This window comes from Cimex lectularius, unplaced genomic scaffold, assembly GCF_000648675.2.
Source record: "Cimex lectularius strain Harlan isolate CLEC.00 unplaced genomic scaffold, Clec_2.1 scaffold284, whole genome shotgun sequence".
Lineage (NCBI taxonomy): Eukaryota > Metazoa > Arthropoda > Insecta > Hemiptera > Cimicidae > Cimex > Cimex lectularius.
The window spans coordinates 511,327-527,056 of record NW_019392966.1 but is presented as its reverse complement, the minus strand read 5'-3'; the positions used below and the strand labels follow the sequence as shown (position 1 = coordinate 527,056).

At 34.4% G+C, this 15,730-nt stretch overlaps 1 protein-coding gene across 2 annotated transcripts in view; it reads right to left on the bottom strand.

Annotated features, from left to right (window-relative positions):
* Nucleotides 1-8,022, bottom strand: part of LOC112127936 — a 39,192-nt gene extending 31,170 nt beyond the window's left edge. The window contains exon 1 of one of the 2 annotated variants that reach the window (XM_024229525.1): nt 7,924-8,022. The gene's annotated coding sequence lies outside the window, so the exon portion shown is untranslated. The remainder of the gene's footprint in view (nt 1-7,923) is intronic. The other variant, XM_024229527.1, reaches the window with a different exon arrangement.
* Nucleotides 8,023-15,730: the final 7,708 nt, after the last annotated feature.

Sequence of the window (15,730 nt, the reverse complement as noted above, 5' to 3'; positions counted from 1 at the left end):
ATATGAAGAGATGCAGTCTGGTGTGATGTAGGTTTCAGAAAAACATTTTTTTATCGTGCCAACGTTTCGATCTTTATTGAGGTCATCTTCAGGCCTCAAAGTGTTTGTGTTCTGTGTAATTGTGCCATTCTTGCGTGTCGTGTTGAGAGTGCACACTGGGGGCACAATTACACAGAAGACAAACACTTTGAGCCCTGAAGATGATCTCAATAAAGATCGAAACGTTGGCACGATAAAGAAAATGTTTTTCTGAAACCTACATCACACCAGACCGCATCTCACGATTTCTGAATAATCATCGACTAATCACCACACACAAAAATATGAAGAGACTAGTGCTAGTTCAAAATTATATAATGTACATGCCAACTCCTTTTTTTATACGATTTTCTCTCGTTTCTTTATCCTAACCAATTTTCCTTTCTGGTTTTTATCACACTTCACTTTTTTTTACCTTCTTCTCCACTCGCTCACTACCTATCACTCTCTCTCTCTCTTTTTCCCTTTCTCCCAATGTCCTCCTTTTATCTTTCTTTTTTCATTACATTTCTTTCTGCTATTCGTTCCTTTTATATGTGACCCCTTTTTTCCTTTTCTCACTCTTGATCGTTTGTTTACATCCTCCTTTCTTCTTCACACTCTTTTTCTAGTTCTCGTTTTCACTCTCTCACTTTTCCTCCTTTTTATCGATCTAATTTTCATTATATTTATTTCCGTTATTGTTCCCTCTTTATTTGTCTCCATTTCTTCTATACTAACTATCCATCTTTACATGTACATCCCTCATTCTCTCTCACCCTCTCCCTCTTTACCTCCTTCTCGTATTCACTCTCTCTTCCTCTTTCTCTTCTGAGCCTCTTGCTCAATATCAATTTCTTAAACGTCATCTCTATCCTCCATGAACCTCTTCTTCTCATTTTCTATCAAAGATTTCTCTCTATCTTTTTCTCTCTATATATCCCCTCTCACTCTCTCTCACACACACTCTATCTATCTCTTCCTCTCTCTACTTCTTTATCTCGTTTTCTCTTTACCCGACCTCTTCTTCTCTCAAAATCGGCTACCTCTTTTAAAACAATAACTAAATCGAACATGCAAAAAGTAAAGTTGTGTTCAATATTTTTTTTTTCACAAGATATTTACTTCAACACTTTTGTATTGATGTTGTATTTTACTGAAATAATTAATTTAATCAATTAAAGAAAAAATGTTAATTACGATGACATTTAATACATTTTCAGGTCGTATCCCTATTGATTTTTGGGTTATTTAGATAACCATATGTCCATGTCCGTCTGCATCAATGGGGCAGACATAAGGACGCAGCGAATGGTCTTTGGCCTTTATTTGAACTTTCGCCGGCCCGTGATGAAAAAGAAAATAATTAAAAGTTGACATTTCCATAAATGGTCAATTACGGTTATTGTTTAAAAAAATTCACCAGAATGGGAAAGCCGTGATAATCTGAAGATTCTATGTTGGTATTCTATCGCAGTTTTTTAATTTGCTTAATGTTAATTCTATGCTCAAGAAATGTCCCAGGTTATTCGTTTTATAAAGCTTTTGAACAGTGTTTATTCCTCATCTTGAACAAAATTAAATAATTTTTTAACATAATTAAATAATAGCTTGAGCAAAGAATTAAATTGTTTTCCGTTCGAGAAGAGTATAAAGTATTTTTAGTTTCTTCCCCCCCGGGGAAAATCGGCTTTTCCGTTGGTTTATGAAATGTTCACAGTTAACACGAAATATTGACAAGACGAATAGCGTGTGGCGATTCAGCCTTTTTGTTTTATATATATAAAAAAATCCATTCTTCGCCTCTATCTTTGACGTCGAACGAACCGGTTTCGGAAAAACCTTCTCCGTTTTTAATAACCCCAAACGAGATAATTTCGCTAATTTTTCAGGCGGCATCGATATTCCATTGGCGTATCTTACAACTTAAAAATGATGAAATTTGGAAATTTTTGAAAAGGTTGGATTGGTAACTATTAATATCTACAAACTCCTGGAGCTTTACAAAGTCCCTCAAAAGTTCCAAATTCTCTTAGTTTTCAGCGGTATACCTTTTTGGATTGCGCTTTTGGAAGGCCTAAAAATTTTGCATTTTGTTGAAAAAAACTGGTGCCGATGAAGGGAGGCACGTTCAATTTTTCAAGGAAATCCGTCTGTCTCTTGAGTGTCGTGTTAGTTCTTTAATGTTCAATTCAATCAGTTTGCGTTATGTTATCAGCTGATAACTTCCTCAGGTTTGTGATTTAAATTATGTCCTCGTTTCCTAATGCACATCTTGCTGATATGCATTTCATTTACGGTTACTGCAACGGTAATGCTGCGGCAGGGAAAGAATATCAAGCTCGTTTTCCACATTGAGACGTTCCAGCAGATCGCTCCTTACAAGAGGGAAACTGGTTCTTTCACTCTTTTACGAAGGTGCAAAGTTTGGAACGAAATGACCACCAGCAGAGAGTTACATCAATTGAAGTTGTCAGCTGATAACATAAAGCAAACTGATTGAATTGAACATTAAAGAACTGACAAGAAACTCAAGAGCCAGACGAATTTCCTGGAAAAATTGAACGTGCCTTCCTTCATCGACACCATTGTTTTTTTGAAACAAACTGCAAAATTTTTGGGTCTTCCAAGTCCAAAAATTAAAAAAAACCCAAAACCTGAAAATACTTCTTTACCGTTGAGATTTGGACAGGGATTTATAGGAATTTTTTTGTTGCATATGGTGAGTAGAAACCTCCTGAAATTGTCGAAACTTATCGCCAGTTACTTTGCATATATAGTAGCTTAGTAGCTAGGTTGCATTTCACAGATTTGATGTGGTTAGTAACCAATGATACGACAGTTGAGGATGTTCATAAAAATAAGGATATGTTTAAGGGGCTTTATAATTCAATGTTGAACAGACCATCAAAAATCAAAAAGAGCATACGTGGTGACTTAAAAAATTCATCTATTAGTCAGCTACTCTGTCTATTGTGATCGCAGAAATTTTTGCCACGTTAGAAAGATACAGTTTTTTACAATAATTAAGTACATACTCCAAGAAATTATATATATAATTATATATATAATAATTAGAATATAAGCTAGAATATATATATTATATAATTATATTCTAGCTATAATTCCAGTCGAGGTGAAACACGAAGCTTTCAAATTCAAGATGTAGCATAAACCTTGAGTCTATTTTCAAAAGTAAAATAAAAATAATTATTATGACAACCGAATGTTAAGCGTTTTAATTATGCTTTATGTGCGTGAAAAGTCTGAAAAATTATAAAGAAAGAGTGAGCTTAGGCATAAGTAAGTATAATGTCAAAGAAGCAGAACGAAAGTGAATGAGTGAGTAGGATAGAGCGGGATAAGTAGATAGATAGAAACATAGAGAGATAGGTAAATGGAGAGAGAGAGAGAGAGAGAGAGAGAGAGAGAGAGAGAGAGAGAGAAAGAGAGAGAGAGAGAGAGATAGACAGCTAGATAGATACATGGATAGATAGATAGATCTTTATAATTTGGGTATTCAGTTTACAATTATAGCTTTTCTTTAAAGCTTAGAACATTAAAACACCCTGAAATGTGGGAAAAATTCGTAATTGATTCTATCACAGGATCCTTGAATATATTCCGTGATAATTGGTAAATTGTCCGAAAGGGTTGGATGTCTTGAAATTGTTTACCATCCAAGTTTCTGTTCGAGAGTGCGGATAGCGTTTTTTAAATTACCACCAAGCTCAAAAATACTTTGATTGCTTTTTCTGTCATTATTGCTCTACGAGTGGCCCGAGGGAGGGAAAACCGACGTCTGAACTTCGTGCGGAAAATGGTTTATTAGCCAAGTTGGAAAACAGTTCCATCCGATTCCGTCTGAGAAAAACCTCCACACACAAACAGAAATTTATTATTAAACCGAGAGTTTGATAACATTTCTAAACCGAATGTAATAATCATAAATACAAAAACTTTTTTTTTCCGTGATAATGTTATTCAATCAGAAAAAGATTTCATGAATAATACAGATTGATACATGATAGATACATCTGTCATGATAAATTTGTTTTACATTGTCCAATGATTTTGGATATGAAAAATATCATTGTTAACACGACAGAAAAGTAATTTATTTATTTTATAAAATAGTTAGTATTATCTGAACCTGGTAGGTGTTAGGCCCAGAAAAAGCCACTTTTGATTTATAGTTTCTGTAGTTCATAGTGTTCTGTGTTATTTTTTGATACCAATAGTTTGAAATGGGGGGACTGAGTCAAACGCGTTTTCGTATTTCTCCATGTTATGACCAAGGACACCCAAAATTACAGAACAAAATGATTCAGTAAAGACAACAAAACTGGTGGTAAGGAAATTTCCAAATGATTTTGAAAAATGACGGTAACTTGTGATTTTAATGGATTAACACTAATCAAATTATTATTGGATTAAGCTATAATAATTGAAATAAGCTTTACAACTATTTTTTGAAGTTATCAAATTAACTGGCCTGTTCAGTGCTTAAAAAATTGAAAGCCATCAGGAAAAAGGTGTTATTTTGAACATTTAAAAAAAGCTGAAATGTCATTTATGAACAGTGCAAATAACCATGGACTCAGGATGGAGCCCTGAGGACACCTATTAATAAGAGGAGAGAAGAGGACATGACTCACACCATAGCGTACCGCCTGAATTCAATTATCAAAATCTGATAAAACAAGTTTATACTGATGAACTAAATTCAAATTGAAAACTTTGACAATAAAAGTGATTGAAATTCAATAAAACAAAGATTGTACAATTACTTGGGTCAGATTTCGACGGATAAACTAATTGTCAGTTATTTTTAGTAGAGCTGGGGCAGTCATGTCTCCTGAACGAAAACCAGAATAAAATTCGTTCAGCTTTTGTTTGTTTTTAACGTAGAGTAAAATTTGGCTGTTCATAACCCTCTCAAAAGTCTTTAATTTTAGTTTTGGAAACTTGCTAAACTGCTAAGGGCATGGGGCGAGACCCTAAGGGACATCTATTGATACTGGGAGAGAAGGTGGCATGTCCGCACCGACCGACAGCCCGGTTTCGGTTATTCAAACATGTCAAAAAAGTTTACACTTTTCAACTAAATTTAAATTGAAAGCTTCTTCACAAGAAAATAGAGTGAAATCTAATAAAACAAGGAAATGAGTTCGGCATCTTGTTCTTTTTGACGTGGGATAAATGTGGCTGTTCATAGCTCTCTAGAAAGTCTTAGATTTTAGTTGTAGAAACTTGGTAAACAACTAAGGGCTAGGGTTGTAGCCCTGAGGGACACCTATCGACAAAAGGAAAAAAGGAGGACATACTGAACCTCAACCATACAACAACATTCACAACTATTAAGTTAAAAATATTAATGATAATTAATCCTTGCTTTTATAATATTTTTGAAAAAAATACAAAAAAACAGGCACATAAAAGCCTTCAGGGTTGGGTATAGATTATTAATTTTTTCTTTTACTTTTAATCACTCAGACAACTTGGACAGGGTTTATCTATTCCCTAAACAATTGAAGATTCAGGAACTTCAGGGTTATAAGCATGGCGAGGAGAGAGAAAAAGATAGAGAAATTCAGCGTCACCAACCAGACAAGGCGCCTAATTCATGTTCTGATATTTTCATAAAATTTATAACAAGCTTAAGGTTTTAACCGATTGTCGTTTTATTTTACGGCATTTTATCTCTTGTCCCTTGCGAGCTATTTGCAATTGGGGGGGAGGGTTTACCGGAACACCCTTATTAGAGATTGAGAGGGTAGAACTGAGTGTGTAGAGAAAAATCCCTTTCCTAAGACTCTGTTTTATTATTGAAGAAAAAAAACCCATAAAGATGGTATGATTTATACTTATGTTATTATAATAAGATATCTATATACAGGGTGTCCCAGTTCCTTTTGACGAAACTCAGGGAATCGATTCTACTCTTCGTTTAGAGCAAAAAATGCCCAGGAGAAAATTTTCTGAAAGTTCTCTATTCTGATGATATTCGTCAATTTAGGTATTTTCAACTTTTCACTACCTTACCACTTAAAAACGCTTACAACTTCCAAAATGTTGAGACTTCAACAAATCCAATTACAGATTTTGAAAGAACGCTAAATTTGCTGTAAGATACTTCTTTACAATAATCTGAATGACATAACATATTAGCCAATATCAGTTGGAACATGTCAAAATTACAAAATTTAAAATTTTGGTCATGATTGCACGTTCTACTGAGGTTACAAAAATATATATATATATATACAACTTGTCAAATTTCACAAAAACTTCTTCATAAACATTCTTCAATATGCTTTACGTTGATATATCCAGGTTTTTAAATAACGTTCTAATAGAGTTTAAAAATAACAATTGAATTTTCGAAAACATGAGCTAAGGTAAATTTGAAGGGGGGGGTAGAAATAAATCAATTAGAACTCGCTTTGTAAAATAAAAATGACACTTGTTTGACCGGTTGAATGAAAAATGCTGGATGGGATCGACGTTGTATTGCATTTGATTGTATGAAGCTTTCTGGTATGGCTTTTATGAGATTATAGATGTGTCGTTTTTATTTTACAAGGCGAGTTCTAATTGACTTATTTCTAACCCCCTTCAAATTTACCTTAGCTCACGTTTTCGAACATTCAATTGTTATTTTTCAATTCTACTAGAACTACTAACTCTATCTTTGAGGTCGAACGAACCGGTTTCGGAAAAACCTTCTCCGTTTTTAATAACCCCAAACGAGATAATTTCGCGAATTTTTCAGGCGGCATCGATAATCCATTGGCGTATCTTACAACTTAAAAATGATGAAATTTGGAAATTTTTGAAAAGGTTGGATTGGTAACTGTTATCTACAATCTCCTGGAGCTTTGCAAAGTCCCTCAAAAGTTCCCAATTCTCTTAGTTTCCAGCGGTATACCTTTTTGGATTGCGCTTTTGGAAGGCCCACAAATTTTCCATTTTGTTGACAAAAAACTGGTGTCGATGAAGGGAGGCACGTTCAATTTTTCCAAGAAATCCGTCTGTCTCTTGAGTTTCGTGTCAGTTCACTAATGTTCAATTCAATAAGTTTGCTTAACTTTATTTAAAAACGTGGATATATCAACGTAAAGCATATTAGATGAAGACGTTTTTGTAAAATTTGACAAGTTGTAGGTATTTTTGTGTAACCTCAGTAAAACGTGCAATCATGACCAAAATTTTAAATTTTGTAATTTTGACATGTTCCAATTGATATTGGCTAACATTTTATGTCATTCAGATTATTGCAAATAGACGTATCTAAAATCAAATTTAGCGTTCTTTCAAATGGTGTAATTGGATTTGTTGTAGTCTCAACATTTTGGAAGTTGTAAGCGGTTTTAAGTGGTAAGGTAGTGAAAAGTTGAAAAAAACCTAAATTGACGAATATCTTCAAAATAGAGAACTTTCCGAAAATTTTCTCCTGGGCATTTTTTGCTCTAAACGAAGAGTAGAATCGATTCCCTCAGTTTCGTCAGACGAAACTGGGACACCCGGATCTAAGATATCTAATATCTAACCAATTCTACAATTTTTAAGTGCCAAATTGTTTAAGAGATAGCATTAAGAATAAAAGGCTGGAAAGAGTATAATTGATTAATAATTCGGGGTTAATACAAATTTTCAACAATAGATTGATATTTTTTTTAAAGATGTTCACTTGTACATTTGCAACAATAAAATAAAAAGAATAGAAACTAATAATAAATAATAGTGAATTAAGTGCATTTAAAAGAAAGGTAAATCGTAAGAAATGACTTTGAATATTTCAAATATAGGTTTTATAATTAACGAAATTGTCGTGTATTGTATTGTACGATATTCTTTCAATGTAAAATCCTACAATGATGTCATTGTGAGAAAGAAACTTACACGATTGTTGACAGTTCAGTAGTGTGCCCGATAAAAGCTTTGTTAAAACTGACTAATTTATAATCGAACTCTCGACTGAATAGGTCGACAAATTTTAAATCTATCGGATTTAAATTACGATTGGATTGGGCCAAATCTCGGAAGGAACTCATCACAGAGCAATAAGTTTACATATTCCTTCCCGGGAAATTCTGGATGTTTATGTCAGGTTAGAACAAAATACAAGGGGCTTCTTTCATTTATTGCTTGGAATTTTCCTTTTATCTTTTTCTAAATAAATCCAACTATGAGGTCACATCGCTATTTTTTTCAATTGATCGAAACCCGATATCAGATGTCGTCGATGAAATAATTACTCAAAAGAAAAATTAAATTTAACAATCGGTATGTGATTATGTTTTATCTCGGTTATTATAATGATTAATTCATAGCCAGGTCCGAGATAATTGATAAATCTGTACATAAAATTGTAGATATTTGTTCATTACCTGGTCCGCTACGCTGTTTGTTTAAACAATATTAAGTAAAGAAAGACAAATTCAACAATAGAACTGTTTCACTTAAGAGTAACTCATAGAAAAAAATAATTTTCGATGCTGTACGTCTCGTTAACAGACAGCAGAATTGCAAAAATAAACAAAACGCTTGAAAATGAAGTTATAAATAGGACCAAATGCCACGAATATATGAATACAATGACACACAAATAGATTTATTGAGATGTATTTTAATTTTTTATAGTAAACAAATCATCGTATCTTTATGTCATTCCTATGTAAGCATAATACGATTTTGTTCGCAGTCAACTTGGGAGTAAACAGAAATTAGGTTTCTGTGTCTGCCTGGGGTGTGTTTTGAGTCCGATGTTGTTTAACCTTTTTATGATGATGTTTCTCAATTAAACCGGACAAAGGGACACATTTATTATCCTGCATATACTTTTAACATAAAATTTTCAATAACACGATACATAACAAACTGTAGTGGATATTATAGAAGAGACGTTCGCTCTATACAGGGTATCCCGTGAACAGACCTCGATAGTTAAATGCCTCAAGATTCTCGTATCATTTTTACTAGGCTTAAAATAGTCCCGTTTTCTGCCATTTGATAAATTTTAGAATATTTTTTGTCCTTGTAATAAAGGCTTATGATATTCCTTGGAGGTTCAGGTCGAAAAAACAATCAGTCCAACAAGTTTGATGATTGTGTTCAAGCAAGGAAAATTCTCGAGAGTCTTTGAGGGGCCAACGCTTTGCCAAGTTTCTAAAATTAAAATCTAAGGGTTCTAAGGTTTTGAAAGTGTTATGAACAGCAAAATTTTATCACACATCAAAATGGACCAAATGCCGAAAACATTTCAACCTTGTTTTCGTTCAGGGGTCCAGTTCTACTAAATTAGCTGAGTTTATACCAGATCACTGATCAAAAAATAAATGAATGTAATAGAAAGTAAACAAAAAGTTGATTGAGCATAAGAAAAAACAAAAAACTTATAACAATTAAATGTTAGAAACTCTTTGAGAATGCAAGCGATAGAAGGTGAAACTTCTACTAAAAAATTATGAAAGTAATAAAAGTAAACAAAAAAGATTCTTTGGTTCAAAATTGAGCATTAAAAAAAGAAAACTTCTAATAATTAAATAAAATGTTCAAAGCGTTCACGCTCTTTGACCCAAGCCAAATGAAGATGTAACATCCACTAAAATATAACGCAAGTAACCAAAGTAAACAGAAACGACTATTTAGTTCAAAATTGGGCATACAATAACAAAAGATTTCTAAATTTTAAATTACACCCATTTATATTTTAGTGGTCAATTGACCAAGTTACTTCTGAAGATACGATGTTTGTTGATCGACCTGCAGATAATTTATGTGGAGTTTCATTCTTCATGGAGGTCATTAGACAGGTGAAGTAAGAAGAAGACTAATTGTTGGGTTCACCAAGTTTTCAGCAATAGTCCCATCATCAGGGCTTTCCCAAGAGTGCAGAAAACGATTAACATGGAAAAAAATATATATAAAAATATAACTATATAAAATAATATATCAACTATATAAAATAACTAAAAAAAACTAACTAGTCTCAAGTCCAACCTGAGGCGATGGTGTTGTCGCTCTCACTCTCTCTCTCTCTCTCTCTCTCTCTCTCTCATTAATGTTAATCCTGTGTACATAGTTTTTATAAATAGCTATTCTTTTAGTCAAAATACTCTCTGTGATCATAAATGTTACCTGTAAGAAATTGCTAGTCAGAACAAAATTGTTGAACCTTAGTCATATGGATTTTTTTATCAGCGAGATGACTGTTTTCACCATGTTAAATGAAGTATGCTGGCCATGTGCTTCATAACTTTAAACCCAAAACGCTTTTACAATAGTTTTTTCCATGTTAATCGTTTTCTGCACTCTTGGGAAAGCCCTGATGATGGCACTATAAGTTGCCGAAAGCTTGGTGAACCCAACAATTAGTCTTCTTCTTTCTTTGCCTGTCTAATGACCTCCATGAAGATTGAAACTCCACACAAGTTACTTCTATCAATTAATTTATTCGTTTTATGTAAGGTCTTGGTTGAGATAAAAAAAAGTCAGTGTCACGAGCGGGATTCGAACCCACGACCTTAGGCTAAGAGAGTTGGTGATGAACCCTTGGGGTGCCCCGGGTATGCAGGGCCGCTGGATTCGAACCCGGGACCTTTACCTTACAGTGATGAGCGCCGTGTCAACACCTAAACCGTTGCGGCCACTGACGCCCCGTATACCTAAACATTATATTGTGAGGAATTTCATATTTTGTTTGCTTAAGGTTACAATGAAAAAACAAATAAATATCTCAATGTTTTCAATACTCTTGTCATTGATGTAAACAAATTTAAAGTAGGAGTAAGATTTAATGAGATGTGAGGGAATTTATTATTAAAGTTGTGAACAGTTTAAATAACCTAAAAAGAAAAAATATCTCCAATTTTGACTTTTTATTCCAGAACATTTTTTTTGAAACCTACTGAAGAATTTGACGCCTGTACACGGGACACCCTGTATACTGTATTATACTACATGAATAATTTTACATCAATTAAAACAAAACAACCGTCATATTTTCAAAAGTGTTTTTAAAAAAATCGAAACAAACATTAATCTGGAATTAACATAGCGGTAACTTAGTAAAAATGAATACTCCTTTCAATTATTCAACCATTGTGGGCCATCACTATCACGAACGTAAAAATAGTAAGTGAAAATCATTTAAAAAATTCAAGAAGAGAAACGCCGGACGATTAAATTACAGCCAAACGGCCAACTAATTCACACAGTTTTTATCCCAGTTGGCAATATTTTATTCAACTGTAATGGAAAATAGTGCAATTGAGTTTGATTATTAACTGACTCACGAGCTCATCGGACATTTTTCCAGGGGAATAATTTCGATCACGATTTCCTGAACAATTTTATGGAATTTATAATACAAGGTGTCAACTTGCTTGCATCTCCACCGGTTTTCTGAAACTGCATACAACACTAATAATTTGACACCCTGTATTGAATAATTCTTGCCATTTTGACAAGAGGTCAGTTTTTTAAAATCATCTTTTTGACAGTTTTATATCCCTATGACATCCACGCTTAGGTTCCAAATGACAATGGGGGTCAAACACAATTTTCCAAGGCAGTGCAATTTGAAAATTCTCAGTGATGACTCGTTTTCAAAATGTGTCCCTCTAACTTCTTCAAATAGAATTGGCAATACAATAAATTCTCAACAGCTGGTGGTTAGTTCTAATTTGAAAAGTTGGTGGCCAGCCTACTTTAAAAAGGAAGTCTTCTCTACTAGAAAAAAAGGGAAAAGAAGAAGAAAAAAAAGTTAGGGAAAAATGTTCTCGAAGGATAACAAAAATCTGTAAACAACTATGTTTTTATTTTCGTAAGTCAAGAGTCTTGAATAGTCCAAAAAATTGTGCAAAAGTCAATACATCCCAGATCTTCGTCAAAATTTTATCGACCGGCTCACCACTTCTGCAAATGGCACTTCTGAAGCATCAAAAAAAAAAAAATTATCACAAAAAAGGAATCAAATTAAATTCCTTTTTGGTAATGTAATTTTTCTTTTCGTTTTCGCATGTTCTTGTACAACTATCTTTAGACTTAAATCTGACAAAATAAACTTAATTAATAAATTCACTAATTTCGTGATCCGCTTGACCAATTAATATATTAGAATTAATTAAGGTTTTTTAGTTGAGATAAAAAAGTCGTCACACCAGACGTGTGTTCATACTGTGAACCACCTGATGACAAGAGTGCGATCCTCTGCCCACGTCGAAAATTCCAACGGTTTAGTATGGCATTAGAGCTGAATTTGGATTCGTCAGTCCAAAGGATGTATGGGAGAACATTTTCTTCACCCTCCCAAATCGACATTTGTACAAGGAACGTTAGACGCCTGTCATCCTCAAGAGTCCCGAAGTCCATGGCCAAGATGAAAGGTATGCAGCTTAAAACTGTAAGTCCGGAGTACATGTCTAATTTTACTTTTTAAAAAACATAAAACCCTTCCAACATTTCGTAGAGAGGCATTCGGATTTTTTTTTAACATTTAGTAAAATATTCAGCTCCTCGTCGAATTTACGCTGACGGTTTCTTTTTGCCATAACATTGTCATTTTTTGACCAATTAAAATTCGATTAGACCATTGTTTCCAATTCACTAGTTTCGTGGTCCGCTGGACCAATTAATATCTTACAATTAATTAAGGTTTTCAGTTGAGATAAAAAAAGTCAATGGCACGAGCGGGATTCGAACCCACGATCTTCGGCTTGATACGCCGCTGAGCTATCGTGACCTCCATCCACTCGGACACCAACCTCCCATCTCAACCACACCTTTCGAATTTTCCCTCCTTTTTGCCATTTTTCAAATGTCGTGTAATCAATTTGATTCTCGTCGACAAATGAAATGGCCACGGAGAGCTTTAGTGAAGTATACTTCATTTTAAACAATCCCGCTCGTGCCATTGGCTTTTTTATCTCAACTGAAAACCTTAATTAATTGTAAGATATTAATTGGTCAAGCGGTCAGGCCTGAGGTACCCTGTATAATTTTTCTCCAAAAGAATGTAAACGTTTGAAACTAGACTAAAAACATATTAAATACATATTTTTTAGATTGAGTCATTGGTTCAAGGGAAATTCAGCCGGGCTATCTAAAAAGGACACCCTTGAAACAGAAAGATAGAGCGTGAGAGAGAAAGAGGGAGATAGATAGATAGATAGATAGAGATAGAGATAGATAGATAGATAGATAGATAGAGAGAGAGAGAGAGAGAAAGAAGGAGTGAGAGAGTGATAAATAGAGAGCTAAAGAATGAGACGGAGAAAAACGTAAAGAGAAAAAGGTAATATGTGAGTGAGAGAGAAAGAAAAGTGAGAAAGTCTCTAAGAATTAGAGTAAGTGAGATAAAGAAGTAAAGAGTAAAAGAGAAAGAGAGAGAAAAGATAGAGAGCAAAAGAAATAAAGAAAATGAGAAGGAGAACGAATTGAAGAGATAATGTGAGGGAGAGAAAGAAAATATGAGAGAGAAAGGAAAAACAATGTGAGACACTAAGAAAGAGAATGAGTTACACAGAGAATTAAAAAGAGGAGAGATGGAGAGAGAGATAGAGGGAGAAATTGATGGAGGAGAGAAGGAGAGAGAGAGAGATAGAGGGAGAAACTGAGTAAGGAGATAGATAGAAAGTGAGAGAGAGAGTGAGAGAGAGAGAAAGAGTGAGAGAGAAAGGGAGAGAGAGGGAGAGAGAGAGAGAGAGAGAGAGAGAAAGGGAAAAATTGAGGAAGTAGAGAAGGAGAGAGAGAGAGGGACACCAACGTTTTCTTGGGTTTAAATATGTACTCACTTCAGCTAACCAAACACCCCTGAACAACGAAATATTCTGGCACTTATAAATATTCCCGACCCTTCCTCTTCCTAAAAAATGACACTGCAGTTCGCCAAAGCACTTCTCATTGTTCTAAAGTTCTACGTTTTACGGCATCGAAAATATGCCTTCCCATAGCGAGATTGATCCTCCAACGAAGTTTACTCTAGGAAAAAGTTAGCCACCGTAGTTTCTTCCCCTTGCTTCTTGCAAACTCTCACCCTACTGTGTAAAGCACAAGGGTCAATCTTGACGATCTGTAAACGGCACATGTCACTGTACTTCCAATGTCCAATAAAGATGATCTTTAAAGAATGGCATCCTGACAAATCTGCGGAACCAGGTGAGACCAGTCGCACATGGTAGCCTGATTCGATCAATGTTCACTTGTTCGACTCAATTCTGGTTCCTAAAAAAACACACACAAAAAAACAAAGTGAACATCAGTTGGAAAATTTGGTTCTTATTGTTGATAAGGCAGAGAAATTCTAGAGATTTTCATCTTCTACCGCAAAAACTAAACAAATATTATATACATACATACATATACATAATGAAATTTTAAACGTCGAGGAAAGATGCCCATTTAGTTTCCCCCTCTGTTATTTAAAATAAGGGGTGAGAGAAATCGCGTGACCCAACTGTGGCCTAGATAACGCAAGGCAGTAGTTCATAAGCAACGTATTGTTGAAAGAACCTATAGAGAATTTATAATAACAAAATCAAATGGCTTTGATGATATAGTATTTAGGAATTAATACTATACATCAATCCTCTCCATGAGGTGAGGGTTGCTTTCGTTGTACTTCACGTGCTAGACTTGTGAATCATTTAAAACGCCCAAAATCCTTTTATGATATTCGACTTTGCCCCGTACAAGGGAATAAACAAGCGTTTCTTTCATTTTTTAAAACTTTGGCGACGCATATTTAGACAGACACGACTTGTTTTATCAACTATGTCAATTATACATGGTGTTTGCGATGAAAAAATAATCAATCGGATTCCTTAAACGAAAATTATTATAATCCCTTTCCTGCGTATTCCTTCTAGATTATTTTTGTACCCTACTTGTATTGGCCTTCTCATTCCTTCAGGTTCCTAAATAAAATAAACGTACAGTACATATTTATAATTGTAAAATTTTAACTACTACTCGGTTGAACATAACAATTCCTTTTTGTGGGATTGGCTATGGCAGGGCTTCCTAAACTTTTTACCCAGTGGACTCCTTTTAAAATTAATGTTTTTATAAATTAGCCATTCCATTCCAGGTCGTGGAGGGTGACATAACTATGAAAACAAACATTAGATTGACATACTTAACTTTATATACAAATCTTTATCGTGCCAACGTTTCGATCTTTATTGAGATCATCTTCAGGCCTCAAAGTGTTTGTTTTCTGTGTAATTGTGCCATTCTTGCGCGTCGTGTTGAGAGTGCACACTGAGGGGACAATTACACAGAAAACAAACACTTTGAGCCCTGAAGATGATCTCAATAAAGATCGAAACGTTGGCACGATAAAGAAAATGTTTTTCTGAAACCTACGTCACACCAGACCGCATCTCACAATCTCAAAATTATCTCCAGTAACTTATGACGTGGAACGCTAGTGCTTGTAATTCCTCCCAAGGTCTCATTACTATATCACTTATTAACCGTAATGGTATACTGATGAATAGCGACTTCACTTTGAGCCCTGAAGATGATCTCAATAAAGATCGAAACGTTGGCACGATAAATAAAATGTTTTTCTGAAACCTACACCACACCACACTGCATCTCACGATTTTCGAACAATCATCGACTAACGGTCACTAATCACCACACATTTATTTACAAATGTGATTGGGATATGGTTTCTGGTCAGGTAGAGAAAGAAGTAGAC